The following is a 10,375-nucleotide window of genomic DNA, read 5'->3' as shown; positions in this document are numbered from 1 at the left end:
AAGTGGGCAAAGGATATGAACAGACACTTTACAAAAGAAGACATACATGAGGCCAACAAACATATGAAAAAATGCTCATCATCACTGGTCATTAGAGAAATGCAAATCAAAACTATATTGACATACCATCTCACGCCAGTTAGAATGACGATCATTAAAAAATCTAGAGACAACAGATGCTGGAGAGGATGTGGAGAAATAGGAACACTTTTACACTGTTGGTGTGAGAGTAAATTAGTTCAACCATTGTGGAAGACAGTGTGGCGATTCCTCAAGGACCTAGAAATAGAAATTCCATTTGACCCAGCAATCCCATTACTGGGTATATATCCAAAGGATTATAAATCGTTCTACTATAAGGACACATGCACACGAATGTTCATTGCAGCACAGTTTACAATAGCAAAGACCTGGAACCAACCCAAATGCCCATCAATGATAGGCTGGACAGGGAAAATGTGGCACATATACACCATGGAATATTAGGCAGCCATCAAAAACGATGAATTTGTGTCCTTTGTAGGGACAGGGATGAACCTGGAAACCATCATTCTCAACAAACTGACACAAGAGCAGAAGATCAAACACCACATGTTCTCACTCATAGGCAGGTGTTGAACAATGAGAACACATGGACACGGGGAGGGGAGCACTACACACTTGGGTCTGTTGGGGGAAAATAGGGGAGGGACAGTGGGAGTTGGGGAGTTGGAGAGAGATAGCATGGGGAGAAATGCCAGATATAGGTGAAGGGGAGGAAGGCTGCAAATCACACTGCCACGTGCGTACCTATGCAACAATCGTGCATGTATCCCAAAACCTAAAATGCAATAAAAAAAAGAAAGTAAAAAAATAATCTTTAAAGATACAATGAAGCAATCACCTCTAACAAGGATGAACATAGTGAAGAAATTTAAAAGTTCAGAGAATATATGGTAGGAAAACAAGATGTGAACTGTGACCCAGCAAAGATCAGGAAACCCAGGGATAGAGAAAAAGATTAAATCATCACGGAAATGAAGGCAAAATTGGATGAGGCACAGGAAGAGACATGGACACAACACAACAAGAGTCACAGAAGAGAAAATGGTAGAAATGAATAAATGGAAACAAATAAATAAAGTTCAAAGAAATTAGAGAATTATACCTATGGAAGAAAAGCAGTATACAATTGGTGTACTCAATGAAAAAATAAAAATATTGAACACAGAACAAATATTTTAAAATATAATATTATAAAGCATTTCTGAATTTGAAAATGTGAATTGAAAATGTGATTTAAAGAGCATGCCATATTGTCTGGAAGACTGATCTGTATCAGGTCAGCAGATAGACATTCCTGGTAAAGACGGTGAATTTCAAAGATATAGAACCCATTGGGCAGATGAGCAAATGGATAAGTCACTTGAGAGAGCAAATAAATCATGCTTTATTTGCTTTCAGACAACTCTGCAGTATTCACCACTAGACGACCCTAGAGCAGAGCCTATGTAATCCTCAACTAGGCTGCCTAGGGTGTGTTGGCACCAGGCAAATACACTTTGTCTGTGGAGACCATGTCCATATTAAAAAAACCAATCCCTCAAAACACTGTGATACAGGCATAAATACAGACATACAGACCAATGGAATAGAATAATGAGTTCAGAAATTAACACTCACATATATGGTCAATTGATTTTTGACAAAAATAACAAGACCATTCAGTGGAGAAAGAAAATTTTCAACAAATGGTGCTGAAAAAATTGGATACTCACTTGAAAAGGAATAGGGATGGATGCTTACCTTATACTATGTACTAAGATGGACTGAAGACCTAAACATGAGCTAAACAATTAACTTTGAAAAGAAAGCTTAGAGGACATCTTCCTGATATTGGATTTGGCAATGGTTTCTTGGAAATGACACCCAATACACAGGCAACAATATAAATAGTAGATAAACCGGGCTTCATAAAAATTAAAAACTTTTGTACAATAAAGGATACAATAAGGAGACTGAAAAGGCACAGAAAAACACAGATTGGGAGAAAAAATATTAAAGCATACATCTGATAAGAGATTAATATCCAGAATATATAAATAATTCCTACAACTCAACAACCAAAAATAAGCAATCCAATTTACAAATGGCCACAGGACTTGAATACACATTTCTCCAAAAAGGATGTACAGATAGCAAAAGTACATGAAAAGATGCTCAACATCACTAATCATTAGGAAATGCAAAGGCAAACCACAATGAGATATCACGTCTCACTCACAGGGCTAATAAAAAATGACAAGTGTTGGTGAGACTGTGGAGAAACCGGAATGCCATGCATTGCTGGTAGGAATGTAAAATGGTGCTGTCAGTGTGGGAAACAGTGGGGCATATTTTGAGGAAGGCACTCCAAAGTATGAATACCCTGAGGCATGGGGCTATGGCTGAGGCCCTGCTTTTGCCTGGGATCCAAGGGCAACAATGACCTTAAGATAAAAATGTGACCTAAGGATTTTACACTCATCAAATTTTGAACATGTTCAAAACTAGAGGAATATTTTCCCCATGAGCCCAGCGATAACCTAAAAATCTACAGCCAAGAAATCAGGAGTCCATGCTGAATTTTACTACCAGAACAAACTAAAGCTAAAATGAGAAATAGGGAGACAAAAGAGAATGCTAACATTATATGGCTTGAAAATGTTGAAATGCCATATTCAGCACAATTTAAGAAAGCAAAATGAAAAAAAAATTGCTTAATAGAGTAAGTATACTGATTTTTTTAAATTTTTGATAGCTAGGAGCAAAGTGTCTCATTAAAACTGATAAGCCAACAGAGTCATAAGCACATTTGAGTATAAAGAATAACATTAGCCCATCTATGATAGACTGGACAGGGAAAATGTGGCACATATACACCATGGAATATTATGCAGCCATCAAAAACGATGAGTTCGTGTCCTTTGTAGGGACATGGATGAACCTGGAAACCATCATTCTCAACAAGCTGACACAAGAGCAGAAAATCAAACACCACATGTTCTCACTCATAGGTCGGTGTTGAAACAATGAGAACACATGGACACAGGGAGGGGAGCATCACACACTGGGGTTTGTTGGGAGGGAAATAGGGGAGGGACAGCAGGGTGTGGGGAGTTGGGTAGAGATAGCATGGGGACAAATACCAGATATAGATGAAGGGGAGGAAGGCAGCAAATCACACTGCCACGTGTGTATCTATGCAACAATCTTGCATGTTCTTCACATGTACCCCAAAACCTAAAAGGCAATAAAAAAAAAAAAGAATAACATTAATAAAGTTGACTCAATCAACTAAAAATAAAATTAAATGGTGAAGGAGAGTGAAGAGAGAAAGAGAAAATTATTAATTTCTTCATTGGTTAAAATAGAAAATTTGTGGATACTTTCTAAGGAAACAAAAGACTAAATTATTAAATAAATGTATTATTATACGAGTAATCATTAGAACATATCTCTCTTCCATCAGGGAAATATACACAAAAAAAGAAGGTAAAGACAATAGTGAGCATAGCAAATGGTTTTTAAAAATCTACAACAAAGCATAGCATAAAATAATATAGTTAGGTCCAAATACATATCATACCAATAAATGTAAATGAATTAATAAAAACAAAATGGTATTGGCTGGGTGCAGTGGCCCATGACTGCAATCCTAGCACTTTGGAAGGCTGAGGTGGGTGGATCACTTGAGCTCAGGAATTTGAGACCAGCCTGGCCAATATGGTGAAAACCCATCTCTACTAAGAATACAAAAATTAACCAGGCATTATGGCGCATGCCTGTAATCCTAGCTATTTGGGAGGCTGAGGCACGGGAATTGTTTGAACACAGGAAGCAGAGGTTGCAGCAAGCCAAGATCACATCACTGCACTCCAGCCCAGGTGGAGTATATAAAAAAAAATTTTAAATGGTATATAGTATAAAAAAATAAATGAATTAAATTCCTTATCAAAATAAAAATGCTTTCAAGATTGGGTAACAAAGTAAAGCTTATCTTGGGCATTATGATTTTCAAAGGATTGGAAAAAAAGAAGATGGTCAAATGTATATCAGGCAAATGCAAACAAAAGAAAGTAGTATTTTTTACCTGGCAGTGGAGATACCATAATCACAAAGGTGGTTTTCTAGGGCAAGGCTCATCCATTGCACTCTGGATATGCTGACCCATATGATTTCCCCAAATGTAGGAAATTCAGTTGCATAATTTTCGAGGGACTATGTTTGCACTCTCTTCAGATTTAAAAATTTTTTAATTTTTTAATTAAAAAAAAAGAAAGTGGAATTTAGGATATTAACATGCTGCAAGGTAGACTTCAAGCCAAAACCATTAGCTAAGACAAATAAAGACAATTCCTAATACTAAAGTGTGGCATGATCCCAATAAAATGCCCCCAGGATTCTACTGTGGAGTTTAATAAGTTCATGCTAAAGGTTAAGTGGAAAATAAACATGAAAAGCCATGAAATACTTTTTTCAAAAGAAGAGGAATGAGGGGATACTCCTTTCAGATGGTTTACTATATAATATACCTAAAACTCAATAATTTAAACATAGTGACTTTAATGCTTGAAGAGATAGATCTGTGGAATAGAAAAGAAAGTTTATAAATCGACCCATTTGCTTGTGGAATTTAGTATTTGGTAATGGTGTAACACAAGCCAATAAAGTAAAGACAGATTATACAGACATGTTGTTGGAACTCCTAGTTAACCATTTGGAAAAAAAGGATAATTTTGGACACATACTTTGTCCTTTGCACCAGGATAAATTCAAAATGGATCAAGGACTTAAATATAAAAAAGAATCAAAACAATAACTAGATTAAACCATGGCAGAATTCCTTATTTACCCCACAGGAAGGTCTTTATAAAACATTAACACAAAACCAAAAATCATAAAAAAAGATTCATAAATGAACTCTTATGTATCACAAACCTTCACAATCAAGTCAAAAGTTAAATTGAAAATTATAACATATATTTACAACTCACAAATTTATCACATGAAGAGCTGAACTTCCTAATATATTAAAAGCTTATGTAAATGAGAATAAGCCAATAGATAAAATGGGATGTGACGAGTGCATTCCCAGAAAAAGCAATACAAATAACTCTAAAACTAGGAAGAGATCTCAACCTCAGTCATGCTGAGAGAAATGCAAATTCGGTCTCTCCACAACACCATTTTTCACTTTCAGTTTTGTAAAAATAAAAAGTTTAATCATGGGAGTATAAATTGGAACAAACTGTATTGAGGGAAGTTTGTGATGTTTATCAAAATTATTAATGACAAATACTGTGAATCAGTGATTAACTTGTAGAAATTTAGCATACAGATATTCTCACAAGCATACAAAATGATGTATATTTAAGGGTACTAGTCGCAATGTTGCTCATGAGAGCAAAGGCAGGACACAGCTTAAATGCTCATCAATCCAAATGATTAGTTAAATAAAGTATGGTACATCCATACGTGGAATACAAACAGCCATAAAAAATTAAGAGTAGTTTGAACTGATATGGAATAATTATTAATTATTAATTGTCTGATAATAAATCCTGGAATTAAGCAGTAGCATTCCAGATTAAGAGCTGGAAAATATTTTATCAGTCCATAGATTAGCCGTGTGCAGTGGCTCACGTTTGTAATCCCAGCACTTTGGGAGGCTGAGGCAGAAGGATTGCTTGCGTCTAGGAGTTTGAGACCAGCCTGGGCAATATAGCAAGTCCTCCTCTCTTTTGTAAAGTCAATGGATCATTGAATCTAGTCCCATTAGGTTTTCTTTTATTCTGAGTAAACTATTAGATTTTCTTTATTTATATTCCCAATTCATTCAAAGAAAAAGTTAGATGTTCTCAGTAATGCATAAAATAAAATTTTTAATACGTGAGTAAAGAAAACTAGTAAAACTAAGAATTGGGGTTAAAGGGTGATAAGAAACCTGCAAGCAGAGACAAGTCCAAAAAGGAATGCTACATGGTACCTCACATTTGAAGACATGGGATATGAATTCCACTCTTGGATTTCAAGGTTCCAATGTGGAAGGAGACAATGTTAGCTACATAAACTACAGTGTCCATGAGTTTCAAAGAGTAAAAGTGAATAAATATTGTTGGTAATGACACCAGAGAGAAATGTTCCCCTAGGTATTCCTAAAGGCATCTAAATGTCATTACAGAAAACACAGCTTGGGTTTTATAAGATTGTTTCCTTTAATGTATATTGACACCATGCTACTAAAGCACACTTCAGTTTGGTAAAAGCAATTCAACAAGGACCAAATGAAGCTGTCCTGAATGACAGTTTGGGGATTGGGAAATGGACACTCAGGAAAAGAATAAAGGAATATTTCCCAAATAATTTTCCATAAATTAGATTTTTTTCTCACTGAAATTTTATGGAGTATCCTTGAACTTAGTTATACAAATACACCCTAGAAGCTATCCTGGTCCTTCTACTGCCAGTTAATGTCACATATGAGGGTTTTTACAGACACCTGCAGTGGAAAATATCTTGACATCTTCTTTGGGAAGTGTAGAAGCCCAAGAACAGCAACAGCATATGCTGAACAGGAGACCCCCACTTCCAGAAGATGGTGACTAGCCAGGATGCCAAGGGCAAGAGCCATCTAGTTCTCCAGTGTCTCCCACATATGCCTCCCAGGATGGCAAAGTCTCATGTGATAAGCCACAGCAACAATAATGTAGGCCACAAAATTCTTTTAACCAAATATGACAAAGCTCTCCCGTGGGCCATGAAAATGTATCAAGAAAGTACTCAAGGAATGCCTAATCTTGAGCAACATAATTCCCTCTTTGAAATTCCCGTAGAGATTGGCTGCAGACTGTGTGCCTACAAAGCCACATGGTGAGCCCCATAGTAAAAGGCTGGGTCCCAACTCTCAGAAAATTCCCTAATATGTGGTAGTCATGAAATACAGATTTGTTGAATAAATTCCTAAGTATGGTTACTAGCCATAAATCTGTTAAATATTGGGCCACTTCTACCAAAATGATGCTGGTATTGATGTCAAAATAGTGGCTTTGTTGGCTTTTCATTGTCTGTATGTCAATGCTCAGGACACTTGTCTATTAGAGTTCATAGGGAACTTGGGCTTTTAAGTCATATCAGATGACAGCTCTGACATTCTCTGTACATTACTACCTAGAAACCTGTTCTGCCCATATCTGTAATGGAGAAGCCACAGCTGCCCTTTGTGGCTATTTCAGGGTCACTGCACCCCAATAGCTAATTCAGTCCCTATGTCCAGTGCCAATCCATCTTTAACTCAAAATTTTCTCTCCCAGTAGCCAGATGGCAGAGAAAATCACTGATCTCCATGCCTTTTAAATAATATTTGTATACCAAGAATGCAATAAAATCATTCCTTAACTTTTCCTTATAATATGCCTTCTGCTGTTGTCATTATTTTCTGAATATTCCCCTCTTTATTCACATCCATGTTAAAGAGAACAACACCCCCAGTCCTTGAGTTAAATGACAAATAAGCAAACCTCTAGGCTGGGTTGCAATAAAAGAAGCATCATAGCTCACTCTCTTACCTACATCAGCCTCAGACAGAATTAGCATGAAACATGTAAAGACTTTTAAAAATTTGAAGAGTTTGATATGGATGGAAGACCCTATAAAGCCAAAGGCAACTCTTCCCTTTAATATTCTTCTGGCTCAGATATGGATTAATGATGAGGAATTTCTGGCATCAAGATGCAAGAAAAGGGTTTAGGGAGAGAGGTTTAGCCACCTTCTTGCACATACAAAAGGACAGAGGTTGAGTGAAGATGAGTGAAACTAGTGTTGAACATGACCTAGGGTCCCTTCTTGCTACCTGGTCTCCTAGTGTCACACTGGGCCTCTGAGAAGGTGCTCCCACATGGCACATGCATGCATGCATACACACTCGTTCCTCTCCCCAGTACACACACACACACACACACACACACACACACACACACAAAATACACACGCTCATCTCTACCACTACCTCCATGAAGATAGGGGTCTTCCCTCCTGTTGCTGATTCCCAGATGGGTGTATCTGAACTTTCCCTTCTGCGGTTAAAGAAAACCTCCTCCTTAAATTTATCTCCTAAATAAGCAATCACCCTTTGAGGAATTTACTATAAATTTTTTGACAAATAAAAATTGAATACATTTAGGCTGTACAACATAATATTTTGATATATACAGTATATACCTTGTGTAATGATTAGTATAATTTGGGTAATTAACATTCATCACCTCAGAGAGTCAAAGTTTTGTGGTCAGAATATCTTTGACCTACTCTTTCAGCAAATTTCAAGTATAGAGCACATTATTATTAATTACAGTTATCGTAACATACAATAGGTCTGCACTTCTTATTTTATAGCTGAAGCTTTTACACTTTGATCACTATCTCCCTTTTGCCCCTCCCCTGTCCCTGTTAACCATTGTTCTATTCTCTATTACTATGAGTTTGACTTTTTTTTTAGATTCTACATATAAATGAGATCGTGTGGTATCTGTCTTTCTGTGTACTTACTTTCTGATAGTTACTTAGCATAGTATCCTAAGATTCATTCATGTTATTGCAAATGACAGGATTTCTTTCCTCTTTATGTCTTAATAACATTCATGTCTCATGTTTTCTTTATCTGTTCATCTCTTGGTAGACACTTAGATTGTATCCATATCTCCGCTATTGTGAATAGCGCTGCAATAAACATAGGAGAGCAGATATGTTCTCAAGATCGTAATTGCCTTTAGATATTGCTTTACCTATGACCAAAAGTTGAATTGCTGGAAAATATAGTGGTTCTACGTTTAATTTTTTTAGAAACTTTCCTACTGTTTCCCACAATGGCTGTGCCACCAAAAATGTTCACGGGTTCCCTTCTCCACATCTTCCCCAACACTTACTATCTAATGGCTTTTTGGTCATAGCCATCCTAAGAGGTGTGAAGTGATATCTGGTTATGGTTTTGATTTGCAGTTCCCTGATTAGTGATGTTGAGCATTTTTCATATATCCCTTGGCTATTTGTATGACTTTTTTGGAAAAATGTCTAAATGTCTATTCTTTGCCCCCTTTTTATTTTGATGGAGTCTTGCTCTGTTGCCCAGGCTGGAGTGCAGTGGTGCAATCTTGGCTCACTGCAACCTCTGCCTCCTGGGTTCAAGCAATTCTCCTGCCTCAGCCTCCTGAGGAGCTGGGATTAAAGGCACCTGCCACTGCGCCTGGCTAATTGTTATAATTTTAGTAGAGACTAAGTTTCTCCATGTTTCCCAGGTAGGTCTTGAACTGCTAATCTCAAGTGATCCACCCACCTCTGCCTCCCAAATGGTTGGGATTACAGGTGTGAGTGAGCCACCACATCAAGCCCCCTTTGCCCATTTTTAAATGGTTATTTGGTGAATTTTTTTTGTTTGCTATTAATTGTATGAGTTTCTTAAACATTATAAATGGGATTTGTTTCTTGATTTCTTTTTTGAATAGTTTATTGTTATTGCATAAAAATGCAACTGGTATTTGTTATTGATTTTTTGTCCTGTGACTTTACTGAATTCATGTACTGGCTCTGACAGTATTTTGGTGGAGTCTGGGATTTTTTATGTGAAAGATTGTGTCATCTGTGAACAGAGACAATTTCACATCTTCTTTCCAATTCAGGTGTCTTATTTCTTTCCTCTGCTTTCATTGCTCTAGCTAAGACTTCCAATTCTATGTTGAATAGAAATAGTGAAAGTAGCTATCTTTGTCTTATTCCTGATCTTACCTTATGGACTTCAACAGCAAGTGATGCCAGTAAAACAAATTACATATTATTAAACAAGTAGCCATCTTGGTCTTATTCCTGATCTTACCTTACAGACTTCAACGACAAGTGATGCCAGTAAAACAAAGTAAAACAACAAGTGATGCCAGTAAAACAAATTATATATATAATGCATGTATCATATATGTATCCATATACATATATATACATATATATGTATATGCATATATCTAGATATATATACATGTATATCTATATATGTGTGTGTGTGTGTGTGTGTGTGTGTGTGTGTGTGTGTGTGTTATAAAGTCCAGGAATATTTTTAAAAACCACAGTAACCAGTAACCACTTTTTCTGATATTCACTGAAATGTCTCCAGGTTCTTATTTTCTTCTCTATGAATTCATCAATTTAATTTTTTTCTTTTGAGAACCAATCTTCACAATCTCCTTTCTCCTATGTCTCCCAGTCTGTTCCATAAATATGTCCCAGTTTTAAGCCCTACATGCGTCATTATTTCTAGCTCAAAATCCTGTTTAGGTGACTTAGCAGGTAAAGGACAAATGGCAACAGGTTT

The 10,375-nt window shown here is 36.6% G+C and overlaps 1 non-coding gene across 1 annotated transcript; it reads left to right on the top strand.

Annotated features, from left to right (window-relative positions):
- The first annotated feature begins 4,103 nt into the window (after positions 1-4,103).
- Positions 4,104-4,260, top strand: LOC116544722. Its single transcript, XR_004266008.1, has one exon. It is a non-coding gene; the product is annotated as a U1 spliceosomal RNA (small nuclear RNA).
- Positions 4,261-10,375: the final 6,115 nt, after the last annotated feature.

Source organism: Sapajus apella, unplaced genomic scaffold (genome assembly GCF_009761245.1).
Source record: "Sapajus apella isolate SASKATOON/1434 unplaced genomic scaffold, GSC_monkey_1.0 scaffold228, whole genome shotgun sequence".
Lineage (NCBI taxonomy): Eukaryota > Metazoa > Chordata > Mammalia > Primates > Cebidae > Sapajus > Sapajus apella.
Note: the sequence above shows the minus strand (reverse complement) of the source record. Positions and strands in the feature narration are given on the sequence as shown.